Here is a 23,951-nt window from a genome sequence, read left to right as displayed (position 1 = left end):
AGATTCCCATGCTCCTATCCATACCCTCAGAGCCAAAACTAAGATTGCCCCCTGGCTCTCTAAAGTAACCAAAACCAAAATCATAGCAAGAAATAAAGCATGGGACAATTGGTGCACCTCCAAAGACCCACTTGACCATATTAAATTCTGACAACTAAGGAATGATACCAAAAAAGCCACATTGTTAGATAAAAAAATGTCTATCAACACCTTCAACAAAAGCACCAGAACAAACCTCAAAAATTTTGGGCAGGCATAAACAAACTGCTCCACCCTGGACAAACCTCCACCCCACCCCCTCAACTTGCAACCTTAAAACTCCAAAGGAAACTGCTAACATCATTAACAACTTTTTTACCAAAACTATCCAATCACTAGCTAGCCAACTACCCCCACCATCTCCTTTCAAAACTCCTCCACAACCACTACCACACTCCCTTTCACCTTCCAACCTGTATCTACATTGACCATCCAATCTCTAATTAACAAACTAAAGCCCACTACCCTGGCAGCTGATCTCCTCCCACCAGAATATTTACAAAAAGGGGAAGATGCCATTGCATACCCTGTCTTGATCATAATAAACCACACCTTGACTGAAACCACTATCTCCTCTCTCTAGAAAGTTTCCCATGTCATTCCCCTTCATAAAGGAGGTAATTCTTTAGACCTCTCAAACTTCCAACCAATAGCCATACTATCACCACTGGCCAAAATTATGGAAAAGTGCATCCACAACCAATTAATGCACTATCTCACCCAAAATAAACTACTGACCAACTCTCAGCATGGTTTTTGGCCACACCACAGCACCACATCAGCCCTCTTATCCTTCTCTAACTCTATTAGCACCAATCGAAACAATAACAAACTTACCTCAGCTCTCTTCCTAGATCTCTCTAAAGCCTTTGGTATGGTCAATCACCAACTGCTTCTCTGCACCCTGAAGAAACTGTCACTAAATAGTAGCTCCATTAAATGGTTCCAATCTTACCTGTCTGATAGACAACAAGCAGTTTTATGGCAGAATACCCTATCCACACATATACCCATTACTCTAGGAGTTCCCCAAGGCTCCATACTAGGACCACTACTCTTCTCAGTCTTTATCAACGACCTACCCACCATCACTCCCAAGGCCACCTGCATCCAATACGTGGATGACTCTACTTTAATATGTACCGCCTCCTCCTCAACTGAGCTTATAATCCTAACCCAGAATACTTTCAATGATGTAGAAAAATGATTTACAAATGGTCAGCTTCTATTAAACCCCAACAAAACTAAACTGCTCATCTTTCTCCCACCTGCAAATCTTTCTCACCCTTCTTTACTATAATTTCCAACAATGGTACAATCATATCCCCAGATACTCACACAAAACTCCTAGGCGTCACAGTTGATAATGCCCTAAAATATGATATCCATGTCAATAAAGCCATCAAATCTGTCAACAAAAAACTGGGCTCCCTTACAGGCTCAAACCCTTCCTCACTCCTTTTGCAAGAACTACTATCGCTCGACCCCACCTACTATCTACCCATCTCTATGCCTCCTCCCTCTTCACTAATGTGAACCAAGCCACCCTTACCAAACTTGCTAGTTGTTACAACCATATTTGCTAGATTTGCTACTGGTGCTACCTCTAGGACCCACCATTGTATCAACCTAACTTAACTAAGATGGCTAGAGTGGCCCAGTCTTCTCCGATACAACCAACTTATAATAACCCACAAAATACTATATCAACTTGAAAAAACACCAGCACTAAATAAGATCATCAAACCATACAGCAACCTGAGGACACCACGCTCTGCTGACAAACTGCTGTTACAAAGAATAAAGAGCATAAATGTGGCTGGGGACTCACTATTCACCAACTCAGTAGGCAAGACTTAAAATATGTTACCTGCCAAACTTACTCACCAATCCTCCTTAACCCAGTTCAAAAAAAGACTCAAACTACATTTCCAACAGCATTGGCAGTGTCCCTGCTTAAACTCCGACTAATTACCACCTGCTGTTCCTGCAAACTCTCCCTAAGCATTTCAATCTTATACTCTAATAAGTGCATAAATTCCTGAAGGGACTTAGCCCATAACTCCGTATATTGTTGTCTAAAATTGAAGCCACGTGATTTTGATGTTGTCTACTATGTTTTATCCATGTTTGTCACCCTAGTGAAAACTGCATATTATACTTATCTCTAAATATTTCTATTGTTCCTAATGTATTTATACTCTGCTTTCTGGAGCTTTTCTCCCTGGGCCTCCACTGAGAATGGACATATATCCAGTCGGACTTTCCCGGTAAACAAATGTAAAATAAAAATAAATAAATAAATGTTTGTCGAATTTTATTTGATCATCTATGAGTACTCCTAGTAGTTTAGTGTCAGAGACTATTTCTAGGGGAGTATTATTTTTGCTGGTGATTATAAATGAGTGTTTATCTAGGGAGGAGGTTATGGAGGTGGTGAATAACATAAGTTTAGTTTTGGTTTGCATTAAGAGCCAGATGGTTGTCTATCATCTATTGCTCAGTAGAGGGGAAGATGCATTGGGCAAGCTTATTTAGAGTGGGGATAGAAGGGGAGGAGCAGATAATGGTAGAGTCATTGGCATATTGGATGAGGCTGGAGTTTGGAATGGCTTGGTAGAAGTCGTCAATGAATATGTTGAATAGAAGGGGGTCTAAAATTGATCCTTGGGGGGTACCTGTGGGAGTATTAAGGAAGCGTGAAGTGGCTTTATTCCATTTGACAGCTTGTTGTCTGTTTGTGAGGTAGCTGGAGAACCACTTGGTACAGGAAGGGGATAGGTTTAGTTTGGAGAGTTTATTAAGAAGCAGGTTATGGGAAATAGTGTCAAATGCTTTGGAGGGGTTGAGGAAAAGGGTGGACATGAAATGGCTGGAATCACGGGCTTTGTTAATTGTTTCAAGAAAGGATAGGAAAGCAGTGGAGGTGCTATGACCAGGTTTTAATCTGTGCTGTGTGGGGGTAAGAAGCTGATTGTTAATGAGATAGGGTAAGAGTTGTTGGTGGATAAATTTTTCAAGAAGTTTAGAAATAGGGGATAAGTTAGCAGTAGGATGGAAGTTTGGAATGTCATTATTATTACCTCCTTTTTGCAGAGGAATAATAAAGGCTTTCTTCCAGAGCTGGGGGACCTGGCTTTCTGAGATAGACTGATTAATTAGTATGGTGATAGGGAGAGCAATGGCTTCTGTGGCTACTTTTAGGAAGTAGGAGAGAATTTCATCAGGGACATTGGAACCAGGTTTGAATTTTAGGAGAAGTTTTTTTATGGTGAATATAGAGATTGGATTGATAGAGAAAGGTGAAGGTTGGAGGCAAGGGATGCTAGGGGAGGAAGGGATGAGTGCACACTGAGGAAGGGTTGTAGAGGTGTTGGTGAAGGACAATGCTAGCTTGCTGATGGACTCTGTGAAGAAAGAGTTAAATTGGGTGGCTAAATCCATTTCAGAGGCATCTGGGTTGGGACAAGGGTTTTCTTTTTTTCCTGGATTGAGGCCAGATGAGATTCCTTTCCAAAATAGTTTAGGATTGGTTTTGTGGTTGATTTGGAGAGTGGAGAAATAGGCTTTGAGGTCTGAGGTAATACTTTTTTACTTTATTTCATAGTGTTTTATATTCTTTTAGGGTGATAGTGGTTTTATTTTTATGATAATGTGTCCAGGCTTTGTCACAGAGTCGCATGGTAGCTAAGGTGTTTTGGTTAACCACCATACAGGGTTACTTTTTATACATTTTGTTTTTAGAGGGGCAAAGGAGTTGAGCAGGTTTGTGAAAGTAAAGTTAAAATAGGGGAGAGCATTATCTAGGGGAAGAGTCTTTAATGGGTTCCAGTTTGTGCTTTTTAGTGCATTTGAGCAGGTTTCAGAATTGAAGTTCTTTAGGCAGCGAGTGAAAATATAGGTGTGAGTTAGTTGTATGGAAGAGGGGAGATGGTGGGCAAAAGTGGGGAAGTGGTCAGCTAGTGGGTCTGGGAGAATATCACTATCTGAGATATAGTGAGGATGGGATGCTAATACTAGAATCCAGTCTATTGTACTTCCAGTAATGGAGGTCTTGGAAGGCCTGGTAGTGGAATGATTAGTTGTGTAAAGTTATATAAGTTAATATTGAGGGAGTTAGTGGGAGATTGGATTGTGGCCCAGTTTATGTTCACATCTCCCAGGATTATGGTTTCATGAGGAATGTTGGTAGAGACCCAGGAGAGAATATCTTCAAGGGATGAGATATTGTCTCCAGGGCGAATGTAGAGGGAGAGAACATATATGAGCTTATGCTTGTTTAGGTGGAGTAGGGCTAATATTATTTCTGCCTTGCCAAATTTGGGAAGGGGTTTGGTATAGGGTGTGACTAAGAGGGATTCTGAGTAAAGGAGTGCTATACCACCCCCCTTTTTTGTGTTTTCTCATTCCTTAACACACGGTAGTTGGGAGGAGTTATTTCAGAATCTTGCATGTGGGGCTTAAGCCAGATTTCTGAGATGGAGAGAATATCAGGATGGTTATGTAGAAGCCAGACATGAAGGTTTAGAATTTTGTTACATAGGCTCTGAGCATTTATAGCTGAGAAGTGGAGGGGTTTTCCTGTTGCTTGGGGTGGGATTGGGGGTTGGATTTGGTGTGGTAGAGGGGCCTGGGTTTGGGTGGCTGTCACTGGAGAGAAGGATAGATATAAGATGATGGATGAGATATTTGGTTAGTTTGGAGTATAGTATACTGGTAGAGAGTTTTGTGGACGTTGTAGTTGACTGAGAATGGTGTAGTTGGGGACAGTGTTTTTAGAGTTAGGTAGGAGTCTATAGGGGAAGAACATGCTAGTGTGGAGGGATAGAGACAGATATAAAGGTAACTGTAAATGTGTACTTTGTAGAGGACAGGGTAGTGGTGTGAAATAGGGGGTGGTTTGCATTGGTAGGTTGGGTGATATAGTTTAGGTAAGTTAGGGTAATTAGAAATATTATTTGAGTAAGTAGGGGCAGAGGTTTGAGGGTCACGATGTTGATTATTAGAGTAGAAGTAACGGGTGAGTTAAGTTGGGAAGTTAGTTTATTTGAGTAAGAGATTATGGTTTAGGTTACTTGGTAGTTTATCAGGATAAGTTCTGTTTGGCAGTAAACTCTGAAGGGTAGGCTTACTTTAATGGGTGAACTGTGGGAGGAGATTTTGGGGGATATGATGGGTAGTTTGGATTGGACTGTGGAAGTGGTGGGAGTGGCTAGGTAAGTATAAGTGTAGCGGTATTGGGGGTGTGTGGGATTTGGTGGTAGGATAAGGGAGTGGAGTGAGCATGCATGGCAAATGGAGTGGGTAGAGCCAAGGGAGGGAAGAATCAACGGTCAAATAAAATCAGTGGAGTGGAAGGTAAGTTCAGAGGAAAGTATGCAAGGGGGGTAAGGGACTTTCATGCAGTGGTATAGGGAAAAGATTAGAGTGGTTCAGAGAGGTAAAGATGGCACCACAAGAAGGAAGGCAAAGTTAAAGAGTCTGGGGGAGAGGTTGGAAAGAAAATAAAGTGAAAGAAACTGGGGGAGGGGTTGGAGAAAGTGTGGAGATGGATATCGCAGTTGTCACTGAAGGTGGTTGTACTCTCAAGCAGCCACAAGGTGAACATGCAGAGTTTCATTTTCACAACAGTTTTTATTTATTTTTTGTTAGTTTAGTTTAGTATGGGAAAGCAGGCAAAGATGTCAGCAGAGGATTATGGCAAGGTTGCAAAGAACCGGTTGGCCAAGGTGTGTGAAGCCAAAGGACTGGTGCATGCCAACCTGACTAAACAGAAAATTATTTCAGCCTTAGTCACAGCTCAGACCCACAACCAGAATGATAATCAGTCTGGTGATGGGAATTTGCAACCCTCAGAAACAGGCCAGTTCAGCTTTTTCCCAGAGGACTTAAAACTCTGTCTGGAGTTGAAGAGACTTGAACTGGAGGCCAAACATTTGGAATTGGAATCAGCAGACAGACTGCGGCATTTGGAGGCCAAATAAAATGAGAAGCAGCATCAACATGAGTGGGAAATGCTGACCATTTATCAGGGTCATGGAAGTAACGGGGAAGGGAATAACTGAACCCCAGAAGCAATAAAGCTTGGTAAATTTCTTCCACAATGTACAGAAGGTGATCATTTTGATAGTTTTATTCCTATATATGGAAACAGTATAATGTTGACCAAGGGCTCTGAGTACAGTTCCTGACCACCTTACTCCATGGTATAGCTGTAACTGTTTCTAATTTGTCTGATATTGATTGTTTAAACTACAATAGAGTAAAGCAATGCTTACTTGAATGCTTTAAGTTAACACCTGAAGCTTACAGAAAAAAAGTTTTGTGAGTGTAGAAGCAAGGCAGATGAAAGTGTATGTGATTATCTTGCTAAGTTAAGCACTTATTTTCATAGGTGGGTGAGTGAGTGTCAGGTCACCACTTTTCAAGGGCTAGCAGAACTTTTGGTGAGGGGAACAAGCCCTTAACACTTTGTCTGAGGACATGAGAATCTGGTTGGCAGACCAAGAGTGTAACTCTGCAGATGAGCTGAGGAAAAATGGGACTTTTATTTAGCAAGAAGGGCATCACTGCACAGGAAGGGGATGCCCAGTGCTACACATGGATATAAGGGAACCCATGGTAGGCAACTTAAACCACCCCAACAGAATCAACCAGTAGAAGGGGATGCCACTAGTTCAGGTACATGGCCAGGATCAAGGGTGAAATGTTTTAAATGCAACCAGTGGATCCATGTATCATATAGATGCCCAAGAAGGCAAGGTGGGGAAAAAAAGGTGGGAGAGCCAGTAAGTGGGAATGACAGAATGTCAGCAGTAAGTTATCTGAAGTCAACAGGGGTACCAAACTATCACCAGAGGTTATATCCTATCTTAGTGGATGGAAAGCAGGCCACTGCTCAGAAAGACAACAACCTCAGACATAACCATTGTGAAGTCTGCTTTGGTTAAAGAGACGTAGTTTCTGAGGCAGTCCACTCCAGTCAGAGCTTTAGGATGGACCCCTTTCCAAATGCCTTTGGCCAGGGTAAACCTTAATTGAGGGGGTGGAAAAGGAAGCAAGCAAGTAGGTGTGTTTGAGGATATCCCTGCAGATGTCCTGATAGGGAATGATTTTGATAATGCAGAGCCCTGTGTGCATGCAGTTATACACAGTCAAGCTTGGAGACAGGCATGTGGGTCTGATAGCCTGGGGAAGACCCAGACAGAACTCACACCTGAAACCTAGACTTGTGAAGTGACTATTTCAAGGAGGGAGCCACCATGTAGCAGTGAGCCTGAAGGTGAGGCATAGCTGCTGGTAAGTACCGGAGTTCCTTTGGACAGGGTGACTGCAAGGGCAGAAGTGAGTGCTAGTACCCAGACTGACAGTGAGGCACCGCTGTCAGAGGATACCAGACCTACTGTGAAAGGGGAGCTTGGAAGAGTTCAAAGACAGAGTTGAGACAGGCTCAGCTCTTAGACAGTACACAAAGAGACTTGAGGAGATAGCTAGGGAGGCACCTGATCCTCAAGGAAAAGGGGAGTCTGTATACTGGAACAAAGGGTTACTGTATAGGGAGTGGACCCTGAGGAAGGGATAGAAGATGAGGTGATACAGCAGTTGGTAGTGCCTAGAGCCTACCATCTGGAATGTCTAGCCATAGCCCATAACATGTGTACCAAGAAACGTATTATGCAGAACTTTTATTGACCTGGAATTGCAAGGGATGTAACAGGGTACTGCAGGAGTTGTGAGCAGTGCCAAAAAGTAGGTAAGGTAGGAGATGAGGTTAAAGCTCTATTGATGCCTTTGCCTGTGACTGAGGAGCCATTTCAGAGGGTAGCTATGGATATTGTGGAATCACTGAGTACCCTAAGTTCCACAAGGAAGAAGTATATCCTGGGTGGTAGTAGATTATGCTACTAGATACCCTGAGGCAGTGGCTGTGTCCTCCATTGAGGCATAAAAGGTGGCAAATGCTTTGCGATTTTCAACAGAGTAGGCTTCCTGAGAGAAATGCTGACTCACAGAGGTGCCAGTTTCATGTCACACCTCCTGGCTTGTCTGTGGAAATGCTGCGGGGTGAAGCACCTAAAAACCACCCCCTACCATCCCCAGACTAATGGTCTTATGGAGAGGTTAAACTGTACACTAAATACCAGGCTATGGGCATTTGTAGACCAGTTTAAGATACAGTGGGACAAATACTTGCCCCATCTGCTGTTTGCATACAGAGAGGTACTCCAGGATTCCACAGGTTTTTCACCCTTGTGTTGCTGTATGGTCATAGGGTGAGGCGGCCTTTAGATTTGATTTGTGATGAGTGGGAGGGTGAGTGTGAATCCCACAAGGAATCTATTGTGACATATGTCCTAAACCTCAGGACAATGGTTATGGAGCTTATGGGCTTGGCCCAGGAGAACCTGACAGGAGCAGAAAAAGGTCTGGTCTGACAGGAATGCTCGAGCAAGAGAGTATGCTGTAGGGCATCAGGAAATGGTTCTCATTCCTGTCAGATACAACAAGCTACAGACAGCCTGGGAGGGACCCTATAAGGTGGTAAGGAAGGTCAGTGATGTTAACTACATGGTAGAACTGCTAGGCAGGTGTCAGGGGCACGAAACTGTACCATGTTAACATGATGAAACCTTACCATGATAGGGAGGCCCTGGTGCTAAGTATATGCAGTAGGAGGCAGGAGGAATCTGAGGTGATCTATGGCTACATTGAGCCAACCAACAAAATGCCAAGTTACAAAGGTGGAGCCTAGAGCTGCAGGCATATGACCTGTCAGTGCAACACTGTAGTGGGGTCAGCAATGCCACTGCAGATGGGTTTTCAAGTTAGAGGGTATGGGTTAATATATTCCCAGACAGGCCCTTTCCCCTCAAGTGATGTTTCTCAAGGGGTGCTTGAAAAACTAGTTTGAGTCTTGAAAATGGAGAGAGATGTGATGATGTGTCAGGAGAAGTAGGGCAGTAGATGTGTAACATAGACCAGCACAGCTAGCTGGAATTTTGTAAAGAATTATATGTCATTTGTATATCAAACTGATTTCTACAGATGCTTGTGTTGAAAATGTAAGGTAAGGTGTAGGGTTAGTGGCAGGGATGGGGTTAGCATGCATTAGTAAGGTGGGCAGTAGAGCAGTGGGCAAAGCACTCTTAAAAAAACAGTAGTAGCTGTGATTCCTCTGTTTTGGAGATTTCTCCCTTCTTCAGGTTGGTGCAACTCTTCAGTTATTATATATAGGTTTGGGCTCTGGGGCTAGCTCCAAACATCAGGGTTATCCAGGGCAAAATCCACTTTCTCTTTTTTTTTTTTTTTTTACCATTTTGTTTGCATTCAATGTTGCATTCAATGTGTGTTCATTTGTTTGATTGTTGATTTAACACAACATTTTGCATTTAAACCCTGACTTACAATAATATTGTAACAAAATATATTATATATATGTAACATAAATATGGTATATGTAACAAAAAAAAAAAAAAAAAAATTGTAAAAAAAAAACAACAAACACATTAGTACATTTCTTGTGGGTTTCTGAAAGCTATTGTGACTAAGGTTATAGGAGTGATTAGGTGCCAAATAAATTTACTGATATAGCCACATTTTGTTTTTGTTTAACATTTGTTTAATGGGAAAGTCCAACTTGGAATGAAGCCAGTTTTCAGCGGCGGCCCAGGGAGAAATGCTCGAGATGCATGTCTTTGCAACATGGGAGGAAACCCACATGAACACAAGGAGGACATGCAGACTTCACACAGAAGGCACCCCAGCCAAGAATCAAACCAAAGAACAGCTTGCTGAGAAATGACAACACGACCACTGCACCACTGCGCTGTCCAATGATAACTTCCTTTGAGCCAGAAATGAACCAGTGACCTTAGGATCTACAGTCCACATTTATTTATATGAAGTGTTTATTTGTCTTACGCTTATGTTTACAAAGTTTACATAATAAAGGAAAAGCTTAACAAGTCAAGTCTTCATTATTTGCAGAGGTTAGTACTGCTGCAGTAAATTGGAAACAAATGGATGTCACATACTGAAACTAGTTTGACACTATTTGAGATGTCCATACACTATGAATAATATGCTGTTTTTGTGCATATTGGAAAACATACACCATGAATAATATGCTGTTTTTGTGCATATTGGAAAAAATTGTGTTATGCTTTTAGCAGGAAATATCTTTATTGAAACATAACACCATTTAAACATGTAGCCACACACACACACACACACACACACACACACACACACACACACACACACACACACACACACACACACATATATAAAATATATATTTTTTTATATAAAATATAAAATTTGGGGGGATGTAGGGAGGCTTGCTCCTCTGCAAAAAAAAAAAAAAAACACAAAGTGAAATTTTTTGCCCATTTGTGCATTATTTTCTGGTATTTTGGATCGCTGTCCTTGTGGAAGTAAGTGATTTATAGTATAACCCCTATAGATTTATCCTAACTGCATCCACATTACATTAATGCTCTTACAAAAATATTAACTACTTACATAAACAAGCAAATCAATAAAATAAACACTTCATAATTCATAAATGTGGATATTATTAACATTGACTAGATGGGACTGTATAATTTTAGTTACATTTCTATGTAAGGTTTATGCTCATTGTTTTAATTTTAACAGCTTGTCCAAACATTGGTCCTATGGTACCAGAATGTTATTTAGATAGAAATGTCAACTGAGATTATTAAAATTCCACTAAAGTAAGACTGCAGTCGAAATGATAGTAGTATGTATATAAAAATAGTTGTCCTAAAGACGCATGTTTACAATTACCAGTCACCAACCAAAGATAGTTTTTCATTTTTGTGATGGCGATAATATTAGGGAAGCCATCACAGCTTTCTAAAGTCTCAGTCTACAAGGTAAAATGAAGTCTTCTTTATTACTTGCAGTGCTTTGCAGACAAATGAAATCACATAATGATATTTTTTAAGCCAGAAAAATTAGATTTTTGGCACATGAAACAAAAACAAGAGTACAATAATAGCCCACTTGTTTTTCCTATTCTCTGTACTTTGTTCCTTCTCCACAAGTTCTTCTTCTGTAATAGTATTACATTAATTCCCCCACTAAAAAATGCTCCTGTAATTTCTTCTTCGTGCACCTGAGGGAATTCTTTCTTCAGTTCCCTTATAATTAAAGTGAAGAATTTACTGCTATCATCTTAGCCCCACTTTAAATGCAAGTATATCTGAAATTTTGGTAACAGTTTAAAAAAATAGTATTTATTCTGATGGCCTTGCTTTCTAATACGAAATGAATAGTATGCAGGAGTTAAACCAAACACTCAGCTCAAAAAAATTAGGATATAAAACATTAGGTTGATGACTGGGAGAGCAACTGATTGAGTGAGAAAAGAAGGGTGTGAAAGAAAGAGAGAAAAAGAAGATAAAGGTAAGGCAGAAACTGAACAAGCAATGTAACAAAAGTACACATTCACATTTGTTTTCCCTGTCTTCTAGGATATGCGGTTTTACGTTCTGATTCCTTGCTGAGACAGAGTTTTCAGCACATATTTCTAAAAAGGTTGTATACATTATTGGTTTACTGAACACTCAACACATATATTTTCAGATTGGATTTTATGGACCATTAGGTGATTGCACTCAGTCTGTGGCTGGCAGGGAATTTCCGTGGCTTATGGTAAACTAGTCACATGCTTCCCAAAATGTTTTGAAAGCCACAGCACACAGATGACTTGATTCAGTTTTGTATGCTCCATGGTCATTCATTTTATGTATTTATTTTATTTATTTTACATTTGATGACCAGGTTAATCTGACTGAGCTAAATAGCCCATTTTCAGCTGAGGCCCGGGGAGAAACGCTCCAACAGATTATACAAAAACAAATTAAGCATAAGCAAATAACAGTATAAGCAGTAGAATAGAAAAATAAACTTGAATGTAAAGAGTAACAAATTAATGAAAATAAATCAGCAAATTAGAAATATAACAATAATTGGTATTAGGCATACAGTACGTATTAACATAACAATAATTAACAGTAGACTCACTCATCAAAGTCTTTATATGAGAGCAGTAGAGAGCATGACGTTATCTGAGCAGAATTACAGAAGGGACAGTTGGTAGAATTTACGGTTGAGCATTGCTTCAGGAGGGTGAATACAGTGGCAAGTCCATTGACTGCAGGTATTCTCTGGTGGCAGCTTTAATTTTTTTCGGTTCCTTATAGGACCTAACTTCTAGTGGGAGGCTGTTCCATACTGTGGTGTGGTTATATATGTAGAGATTACATCCGAACTTAGTTTTTGGTTTGTGAGTTAATAGAAGGTCTTGGGTGCACCTTCAGAGAGGTCTAGGAGGCACTAGGAATGTTGGTATAGGATGCAGTGACTGATCTGGTGCTGGGTAAGAAGGAGCAGGTGAGGTAATTCATGCCAGTTTAGCTGTTTCAGAGAGAGGCAGTGATGGGACTTATAGGTTTGCTAGGCGGCAAATCTAGCTATCTTATTGTAGGTTGATTCACGTTTGGCAAGGAGAGCTGAGTTTAGATTAGTGAAAATCTGAGAGCTGTACAGTAGACTGGGTAATAGGTAAGCATGAGAAAGAGTAATCTTCTCTGGAGAGGAACTATTTGTTGCAGTACAGGAGACGTAGTTTCAGATGAGTTTTCCTGATGCAGCTGTTGATATGTAAGTTGAATTTGAGATGATCATCAATAATAACTCCTAATAGTTTTGTGTTAGATTCAACCTCAATTAAGGTGTTATTTAGAGACCATACTGAGAAGGAGGATTTGATATGGCTGTTTTTTTTTTTGGTAGAAGTAGCAACTTGTTTTTTTTGGGGGGGTTAAGGATTAGTTGATTTTTGGAGAGCCAGTTTTTGATGGAGTTAAAGATAGACTGTGTGGCAGAGATGAGCTTAGAGGGTGAGATAACAATAGTAATGACTGCTGAGTCATCAGCGTATTGGACTAGAGATGAGAGAGGACAGGAGGAGTAGAGGAATTAGTAAAGATATTAAAAACTAGTGGCCCAAGGATGGAACCTTGTGGGACACCCATTTTAACTGGAAGAGGAGGGGAGTGAGCAGAGTGCCATTACACTGCTTGAAGTTAGTCAGAGAGGTAGCCAGTAAACCATGCAATGGTAGCAAGAGAAAAGTTAAGATTGGTTAGTTTGTGCAGTAGAAGAGGATGGGAGATGGTGTCAAAAGCCTTTGAAAGGTCTAAGAATAGGCAGCATATAAGTTTGTTGTCTTCTCTGGCTAGGGAAATGGTATTAAGGAAGGATAGTAGGGCAGTGGTAGTGCTATGCTTAGGTCTAAAACCATGTTGAGTTGAATTAAGTAGTGCATGACTTGTTTATGAATACATTTTTCGAGAATCTTGGAGAGCAGTGACAGGAGAGCAATAGGTCTAAAATTGGTGATGTCAGTGGAGTTACCTCCTTTGTGTATGGGTAAGGTATAGAATTGTTTCCAGATGGATGGAACTTTAGACTCTGAGACAGAGTGGTTAATTAAGATAGAGAGTGGAAGGGTGAGAGAGTCAGCGGCCATTTGAAGAAAATGAGAGCGGATGTTTTCTACAGAGGCAGAGCAGAGTTTTAATTTGGAGAGCAAAATTTTGATATAGCTGGTAGGTACAGGTTTAAGTCAGAATTTATTAGTAGTGTTTAAGTTATGTGCAGATTCAATATAATTAGAAATATTGCTTTGGGTGGATGAGTTGGAGTTTGGGTTAAGTAGTTTGGATATGGAGTCGATGGAATAGGTGTTGAAGGTGGAGGCAGTATCTTCAGGAGTTTGATCTGGATATGGATTAGGGGAGCTGGGAGTACCAGGGTGTATAATTTGGTTTACTGAGTTCCAGAATTTTTTTGGATTGGATCTCAGGGCTGGGGGGGGGTGCTATAATAGAAGTCTCTTTTATCTTTATTAATGTGTTATTTTGGCCTGATTTCTAAGTTCTTTAAACTTTGAAAGGTCTGCTAGGAGCTTTGTTTTTGTCAATGTTTTCCATGCTTTGTCTCTATTTTTTATTAGAGAATGGGTGGTGTTGGATAGTCAAGGAGAAATACTGAACTTTACTTGGACAGTACAAAGGGGGGATAGTGAGTTAAGAATATTAAGGAGGTTTGAGGTAAAAGGCTGGACATAATCATCTAGGGGGAGTTGATGGAGGAAATTCCAGTTTATTTCAGAGAGGAGAGATTTGAAAGTTTCTGGATGGAAGTTAGTTCATATTATACAGGTTATGAATCTACGTGGTTTGGTATGGTGGGGTGAGTATCTAAGGGCCTTTATAGGGGAGTGATCACTAAGGGAGTTGGATAGAGTTTCAGGGTTGTGGTATCTGGAGGGATTAAAGACTAGTATCCAGTCTAAAAGAGTGCTAATAGTGGTGGTGGTGCTGCGGTAGCATTGTCACCTCACAGTAAGACGTTGTCCTGTTCGATTCTCAGCTAAAGCGGCTTCTGTGTGGAGACATGCATGAATGGGCGTACCTTCGTTGAAGGTTGTGCGTCAGGGCTGGCAACTCAATATGTAAAAAATCTACTGCCATTTATTAACGGATCAGAGTTCCGCTGTGGTGACCCCTAACTGGGAAAAGCTGAAAGATACAACACCCAGTCTATAAGAGTGATGTTTGAGTGTATAGGTTCAGAGATAAGGTGTGTGAAGCCATACAAATGTATGTGCTGAGAAGAATGTGGAGAACAGAGGGTTGGCTAGTTAATATTAACATCACTGAGAATAATAGTTTCATTACAGATGTGTTGAGAGAAGTATGAGGGTATGTTTTCCAGAAGGGGAATATTTTCCCTGGTGGAATGTATATGGCTACTATGGTGATAGTGGTATGATTATTAAGCTTGAGGTTGGCAGACAGTATTTCGGCTGGGGGAAGAGTGGGATTGAGTTTTTGAAATGAGTAAGAGTTAGGTGGTTGAAGTATACTATGGCTACTCCACCTCCTTTTATATTTTGACAATCTAAGTGGAGTATATTATAGCCAGGTGGAGGAGGCCCTTGTTTAGGTGTTGAGATTTAAAACCAGGTTTCTGTTAGGGCAGTGACATCTGAGGTAGGTAGGAAATCCAGGCATGGAGTTCACTGACTTTATTTAAAATGCTTCTGATATTTATTGAGTAGAAGGAGATGTGTTTTGTTAGGAGGGCAGGAATTACCTAAATAAGGGACACCAGTATTGTTGGTAGAGGTGGGATTAGTGGGACCAGGATTTGGGTGAAAGTTTCCAGCTTGAAGTATGATGTTGGGGAAACAGTAGACTTTGTTCATGAGAGAAATGTAGGTATAGTATTTGACTTTGATTTTGGGTAGATAAGTGTTGGTAGGAGGACTTTTGATTTTGGGTAAAGGAGTATTGGTAGGAAGAGTGGAGGAGAGGATAGAGAAGGATAGAGATTGAGGTAAGGAGTTGGTATTATAGGGATTTATAGTGACATTATAAGCAGGTAGTAGTTGAGTGTTAGGAGAGCTGATATAGAGAAAGAGGAAAAGAGGAAATAGTATCAGGTAAGTAGGGGTAAAGAGGAAATCGTATCAGGTAAGTAGGGGTAAAGAGGAAATAGTGTCAGGTAAGTGCGGGTTGAGAGTAGGAGGACTTTCATGATCGAGGAGTATATTGGTATCTAAGACTAGAGGATATAAAGGCTAGTGGTTGGTCTATATGTAGGTAGTTGTGGTGAATGTGTGTGTGTGTGTGTGTGTGTGTGTGTGTGTGTGTGTGTGTGTGTGTGTGTGTGTGTGTGTGTGTAGAATTAGTTAGGGTTACTAGCAGAGGGAGTAGGTAATTAGTGGAAAGCAAGAGATGGGGTAGCAGGTTTGCAGGTAAGGTGTATGTTGTTAGTGGTGCTTGTATGACCATACAGGAAGAGGTGGGCAGTTGGTAATGGGAGGAGCAAAGTGGTTAGGTATAAAGGAAATGATATGGGGGGAGGGAGATGAGTAAAGTGAGCCCAAACACAGCAAAATGGAAAGGAGAGGGAATACACCATGGACTACAGAAACAATTAGTACAGAGTAAGTATTTTACCAGGAAGTGAGCAGCTGAGTGTGTCTAGAAGAGTAAAAGTAAAGGAAATAAAGGCAGCAGCAACGCTGGATGGGGGATGACATCTAGAAACAAAAGCAGAGAAAAGGGTAGAAAAGAAAAGCAAAAGAAGGAAAACTAGTCAGATTAGAGAAAGTGAGTTGTACAGGAATGTAAGGCTTTGGTCTTAGATTGGAGGGTGGGGTTTGATGGTGTGCTTCAGGAATAAATTAACTTACAGCAAGTCTAATTAAGGAGACTTAAACGTAAAAATACAGAGTAAAGAACTTCTCTAAAGCAAACTTCACACTACTCAAGACTGGTGTAGTATCCTTCAAGGCCCCTGAGCCAGAGGAAACCACAACCCAAGCTGCGGAAGCCCTTACAAATGCCTTCTATGAACACCTCCAGGACTGCATGGATCAGGCAATCCCAAATAAAACCAAGATTCTTTCCACAAAGGGCAAACGTCCAGTCTGGTGGACCCCAGCCATTAACAAACTTTACAATAAGAGGAGAAAGCTATTACATGATAGAACAAAATCCATAAAAGGGAAGTCACCCTGATCATTATTAGTAAAAAAATACGAGCACTCATAAAATCAACTAAGGCCAATTTTGAGAGAAAAATTGCCATGGATTCAAAGGACAATAATAAGGCCTTTTTCAGCTATGTTAGGAACCTGGGTGGAAATTCCCAGATATGCTCAGAATTAGTCCAAAATGATACAAAAATCACTGAACCCACAGACATTGCCAACATACTGGCAGACAGGTTCAGTGCAAACTTCACCCCCCTCTCCCCCCCTAAAGGAGAGATAACTATCCCAGCCGAGTGTAGCCTCCCGGACATCTCAAATGCGCAGGTGAAAGCTGCTCTCTCTAAAGCTAAAAACACAGCATCAATGGGACTGGATGGTGTACGCGGCTGTGTGCTACACGAGCTAAATGAGGAATTAACCCCGCACATAAGGCAGCTGTTTAATCTCAGCCTTACCACAGGATACGTGCCCAAGGAGTGGCGTACGGCAACTGTGGTCCCACTCCACAAAGGTGGCGCCTCTATGGACCCTGGTAATTACCGCCCCATAAGCTTAACAAGTCTAGTCTGCAAAGCTATGGAGAGGATCATAATGGAGCTCATAAACAAAGATATAGGGGACTTGCAGACATTGGACCCGACCCAGTTTGGCTTTGTCAAGGGAAGATCATGCCTTTTGAACTTGGTCGACTTTTTCGAAACAGTCACCAAGGCCATTGATGAGGGAAAGGCAGTCCATACAGCCTACCTTGACCTTGCAAAGGCTTTCGACACAATACCCCACTCGGGTATTGTAGAAAAACTTACCAGCTTAAATGTAAACCCATATGTCACAAGATGGGTTGCAAACTGGCTTAAGGACAGAACCCACAGGGTTAGAGTTGCTGGCGCTGTGTCAGACTCCAAGCTGGTTACAAGTGGTGTCCCACAGGGCTCGGTCCTTGGCCCCCTATTGTTTGGCATCTACTTCTCAGAAGTACAGGCCAGCATGGGAGGACTTTGGCTGACAAAGTTTGCAGACGACTGCAAACTGGGCCATAGTGGAAAGTGCATCGGACACGGATATCCTTCAGAAGGGACTCACGGAAACAGATAGCTGGTGCCAGAGCCATGGCTTGAAGTTAAACGCCAAAAATGTATAGTCATACCCTTCGGGAAAAACAAGGTAACCCCAAGCTACCATATAGGTGGCAATCCACTAAGCACAGAAGAGGTTATCAGGGACCTGGGGACCCAGGTTGACAGTGGCCTTTCTTTTGACACTCACATTGCTAAAGTGGTTAGAAAGACCTTCTACATTGCCCACCTGATCATGAAGGGATTCACATCCAGATCTAGTGAGGTCATTGTTCCCCTGTACTCTTCACTTATCAGACCAATGATCAAGTACAATGCCCCATTCGGGATGTATCTCACCAGACATCTGCAGCAATTGGAGAGACCCCAAAAGTTCCTCACCAAAAGGATAAAGGGACTCCAAAATCTGTCATATGCTGCCAGATTGAAGAAACTCCAGCTCTATTCAGTCGCATACCGTCTGCTCAGAGGTGACATGTGCCTGACATACAAGGCCATGTCCAACCCGGAATTAATGGACATGCTCCACCTCAAAAAATCCAAATCCACCAAAACCACTAGAGCAAGCGACTTAAACCTTAGCACGGATATAAATAGGACGTGCTGGAGGGATAGATTTATCACTCAGAAACTCCCTATGCTGTGGAATAAAATCCCGGTCCATGTGAGGCAGAGCACCTCGCTGACTCTGTTCAAGAGAAATCTAGACCTGTGGATGGGAGATCATAGGTTTACCCCGGGAATCATCTCTGTGTCATTGCTGGACAGAGGCACAACAAACTAATGGGCACAGTATTTTTTCATATAAGGGGTGGCGTAAGCCACAAAAATTTGGGCTAGGCTTATAAATGCCTTAGGGCAGATAGCCTAGTATAAGCCTATGAACCTATGAACCTATAGCACTTTTGATAAAAGTGGTAATTGCAGGTGTCGGCTAAACTGGGTAGAGGTATATCCAAAAGGATTCTGACCTAGTAGATGGATGTTCAGCACCTTTAGAAAATAACAACTGCAAGCTTCTGGAAGAGGAAGAAGCAACAGCAAGTTAGATTAGGGTGTACAGAAGAAGATATACTACTACATGAGAGGTAGGTAGGATTTGTCAAGAGAACAGAGAAGAGAAAAGGGGGGGGGGAGGAAAATGGAGAAGAAACAGACTGCAGAATGTAGGGGAGAGAAAGAGAAAACTAAGAGAAATATGAGAGCAGAGACAAGTGAGAGATGAGTGAAGGGGGTGAGAAAAGTAGTATATAGTAGACAGTAGGGAGGCTGAGGGGAAATGACGTACAATGTTCAATAAGCAATATGTAATTATGCTGTCTAAAGAAGTCATATAATAGCAGTGAATAACAATATTCAATTCAAAATACACTTTGCGCGCTTCAACATGTGCACTGATACACCTGTGCAGCTTATTATGCAGCATCAAAAGGCTAACACTGATATTTCAACTATGCTACGACCATATCAGCTTAGGAGTGCACTGAAAGACACTTTATTAAAGCAAAAGGGTGTAGTAAATGTAGACTCAAGTCAGTAATGACACTAAGCAACAACATGGTAGAAAAAAAGGAAAGGAAAATATGGCTGAGGCAGCTTGGTGAATATAACAAGAACAGCAAGCAGTTAGGATAAGACGCAAACCGCAACAACAGGATCGTTCATCAGTAGGCAGTTAGGGAGCTTTGCTAACTAGCAAAGGCCAAAAGGAAAATATAGACACTTATTGCAGCAAAAAAAGGAGGTACATATCATGGAAAATGAAAAAAAATTAAAAAAGCATATAACTGTATTAGAAGGATAAGCCATTACTACTATTTATTCTGTTGTGTTGTCGTCCTTTCATGTTTTTAAGTTTTTATGTCACCTTTTCAGTATTCGTATTTGCTGCTATTTCATAATGTCTAGTGCTGAGCTACATATATTTATTTATGTTTGTTAACCAGGGTAGAGCACTGATCTTCATGGATCTTTTTCAGACCCATACCTAAGAACACTGTAATAGCCGCGGTGGTACAGCGGTAGCATTGTTGCCTCACAGCAAGAGGTTCTCCTGTTCGATTCATGGCTGGAGTGCCTTCTGTGTGGAGTCTGCATGTCCTCCCCGTGGTTGAGTAGCCTCCAAAAGACATGCGTGAATGGGCATGCCTTTGCTGAAGGTTGGGCATCGGGCTGGCAACACGGCACCATAAAAAAATCTACTGCTAATCATTAGCGGACCGGAGTTCTGCTGTGGCGACCCCTAACCGGGAAAAGCCAAACAATCTAGGAACACTGTGTGGGTAAGTGACTTGCTCAAAGTTACAAAGCAAAGCAATGGAGGCTAAGAGAATCAAACCCTGGACTACTAGACCACAGAAAATGGCAACTTAGCAGCTCCATATTCCTCTGTTCCACCCGCCAAACTATACTGTGCTTAACTGAAACCCTCTCTATATGGTTAATCCTACAAAAATGCTGTACTCTGGTGGCAAACAGTTACAGTGTATTATTATAACCTCTAGCATAAACAACGAACACAGTATCCAGCAAATCTTTTAATAAAATCTCTGACGTCTCGGCCAAAGCCTTCAAGGAGAATAAAAATGTATACAAGCACCCATTCTTTTATAACAAAACAATTAACCAATCAAACAATTAAATAATTAATTAAGCAGTACTCTCCAATTGAACTCTTCATTAAGCCCATAAGGAGACATAGTTTTATATTTTAAAATGAATAAAGCTTCTTTTTGTAATAAAACAGTTTTAACATCCTTATGACAATGCAAAGGTAACTTAACTTGTTGTTGTTATTATTATAACCTCATCTGAGTGACATGGTGGCCAGAAGACTTAACAGACAGCAGGAGCAGCACTTTGAAGAGGGAAATCTCATTTTACTTACTGCATCTGATTCTTTTTGCAAGGTAAAACTTTAGTCAAATAAAAGTCAATTTTTGTGCCTTTAAAACAGTATGAAATGACTTGTGACAGATTTATTATTAACAACAAACACTGCAAAGAAGACTGAGGTCAAGCAGTTCTGTAATTATTTCTCTGACAACATAAGCCTTCTATTCACAAGGATGACGAAAGTAATTTTGCTTTCACCCTCAGCATATATAAGAAGGGGAACAAAGCAGCCATTAGTTCTAGATATGTACATTGTGACATATTCTTTTTGACAATGCATTTGAATATAGTGTATAATGAAAACATATATGCATCAAGAAGAAATCTTTCCTTATATTAACTTAGCTGAAAACCTGATTCATTAAATGAATGAGTATCTGAAATAAGCAGTTCTGGGAAAATGTATGACTGCAAGTCCTTGAAATGCTGCAATCTGTACAAAAATTGACAAAAGAAAAATTGGATTTAAGTATAATAAACTAGGCCTGAAAGCTATGGTTGCCATAGTAACAGGAGAAACTCAAGGCAGTGCCACTACTTCAGAGAGGTGCTCACACCTAGTGTTCACATTGGGGTATTATCTTCACCCAGTGCTCATGCTGGGTTATTACCTTAGAACTCACAACACCAGCTGTAGGCAAGTTAAAGCAAGACAGTATTCTTGAAAACTGACTCAAGAGTTTAAGTTGTTGCCTGGTATATCACAGATGGTAGGCAGAATAACATTCCAGGATCAGAGCGGAATACAAGGAAAAATGTTAGTTGATTTTACTGCAGTCTTTTAAGGATAAGAATAGAGTGATGCTAATTTAGAAAGGAGCAAACAGCTATGGAAGTCAGACTGATTTCATACAGATCAGAAAATTAGGGGTTACTGTAAAAAATGAAATAATGAAACGTCTTGCTAGGATTGAAGTTTTTATATGTTTTCACATGTAAAATATAAAACTTGTTTCTAATTTAGGAACTAGTGACACATTGTCTGGAAGACAGGCCATTCAGTTTTTTAGAAAATCAGCTGTAGTAAATTTTATTTACATGTGAGAAGCAACGTTTTTAATTACCGGACAAAGGCATATTATTGTTTTTTCACCAGTTATGGTGGAATTGCATCATCAAATAAAGGTGATATTAAAAAGAAACGTTCAAAGTACAAGTTTATTAATGTTCCTAAAAACCTAGCACTGATTAAATACAAAAATACATGGCAAAATGATAAAATAAAAGTTAATACACAAAACAGGAAGAACACATAAAGCCAAATAATATGCTGCAACTAAAAAGGCTATGACAGATTATAGGAAGGTGCTGAAATGAAGAAGATAAGGAATAGTTACTAAATAAGAGATTGAAAAAATTTGTTTTTAGGAATGCATAAAGTCACTGAGCTTGGGGGACAACCTCAACCACCCTTGCAGTAGCTTTCTGAGACATGCTCCCCAGTTAGCAAATCAACAAATGCTTGAAGACTCTAACCCCATGCTCCTGTAACCAAAAACACTCCTACTGGTGCAGAAAGGTAGGCTGGGGCAGCTGATACCAGGACAGCAGGTCCCTGAGATAGGTGGTGGCCCCAAATCATATCAGACTAGGAAAGATAAGGCAAATAAGTTCAAACCAGCATTAGTATCATGCTTAAATGCTGATAACCACTAAAATGGCAAAACCAAGGGTGTAGCCTGTCAGGGCATTGCAAGATGTTGGATTTGTGGTATCTCACACATTTTTGGATAATGCCAGCGTAGTGCAGAATGTAACACAAATAATGCATACAAGATAGAGAGAGGATAATGGGTAACTGATGATACTTGCTTGGGCTGTTAAATATCTGTAAGCCTGCAATGTTGACTAGGCCAGATGACAAGATGCTGTTTGAGATTTTATGAGTCATTGTAAAAAAACATTTTGAACGGTCATTCCTATGTTGCGGAATTACAGTACATATCTTTGAACATTTTCAAGGATGAGGCCTAGCAATCCCAGGGATTCGGTAAAGAGTCTAATGCAAGCCGTGCGGCTCATGCTAAAAAGGCCATGTTCTCACAGACATATTAGCCGCAATGAGGAAAGACCTCATTATCAGCTAAGCTGCATGTTTCTGAATCACTGTTGCTACTGCAAATTGCAGATGATTGCTTATCTGCACATTGATGTAGTTAACTGCTGTGGCCACATTGTGTAGGCATAGGCATCCCCTACCCATTCAGTCTACCACACACACAAGTATACATTCAAACACAAACACAGAGACATACCACACTTGATGTACCTGTCCCTTAGCTCTCTGATTCCCCTATATGTCTTTAAAGTTGATCTGATAAAGTCTGGTTGGTGGATGAAAGGGCTTGTCATAAATAAAAACTGGTTATTCCAGTAGCTATGTCTGCTTGAGTTAATTTCTTGAATCATTTTATAGAAGAGGAATTAACATGCAAAAAAATGAATTATCATCCCCTTCATCAAGGGTGACATCCCTGCAGATTACCACATTAGTAACAACACCCTAAGCATGCAATTGGTGGTGAGAGATTTGAGCACACAAGTTGACAGCAACCTTTCCTTTCACCACCACGTCTCCACAATAAGAAATGCTTTCTACATCACCTATCTCATAAGTAAGGGCATTACATCCAAAACAAAAGAGGTTATAACCCCCTGTCCCCCTGTACTTCTCACTCATCAGGCCAATAATAAAGTACAATGCTACCTTCGGTATGTACCTTACTAGGCACCTGCAGCAACTGGAAAGACCTCAAAGGTTTCTTACAAAGAAAATTCAGTGTCTTCAGCATATGTCATATGTTTACAGACTGAAATCACTGTCACCATGCTCTGTCTCATACAGATTATTCAGAGGTGACCTCTGCCTTGCATACAAAACAATCTCAAATTCTGCTCTAATGGAAATGCTGCACATCTGTAAGTCAAATGGTATAGGATGCACTCATTATTGGGAACTCAGCCTAGTATGTGACATAAACAGGGCTTGCTGGAGAGAGAGGTACGTCTCACAGAGGTTACCTCTCCTCTGGAACAAACTTACAATTCAGGTGAAGAAGAGCTCCTCACTGACCCTATTTAAGTGTGATTTGGATGATTGGGTGGGAGACCTCAAATTAATCCTGGAAGTTTTACCTGTGTCCCTTTTGGACAGGGGCAGTAGTTGCTGACTTACTTCCGCTTAATACCTTGATATTCCTGGGAACAGGGATTGTATTGCCTAGACTTGTAAGGGCCGTAGGGCCATTAGCCTAGTAACCTCCTATGATCCTATGATCCTATGAACATCATACGTTTTGGACTGTTTGTTACTGTTGCTTATAATTCTAAGTTTAAGA

This window comes from Protopterus annectens, chromosome 13.part0 (assembly GCF_019279795.1).
Source record: "Protopterus annectens isolate FY-2018-M chromosome 13.part0, PAN1.0, whole genome shotgun sequence".
In the NCBI taxonomy this organism is placed as follows: domain Eukaryota; kingdom Metazoa; phylum Chordata; order Ceratodontiformes; family Protopteridae; genus Protopterus; species Protopterus annectens.
Note: the sequence above shows the minus strand (reverse complement) of the source record.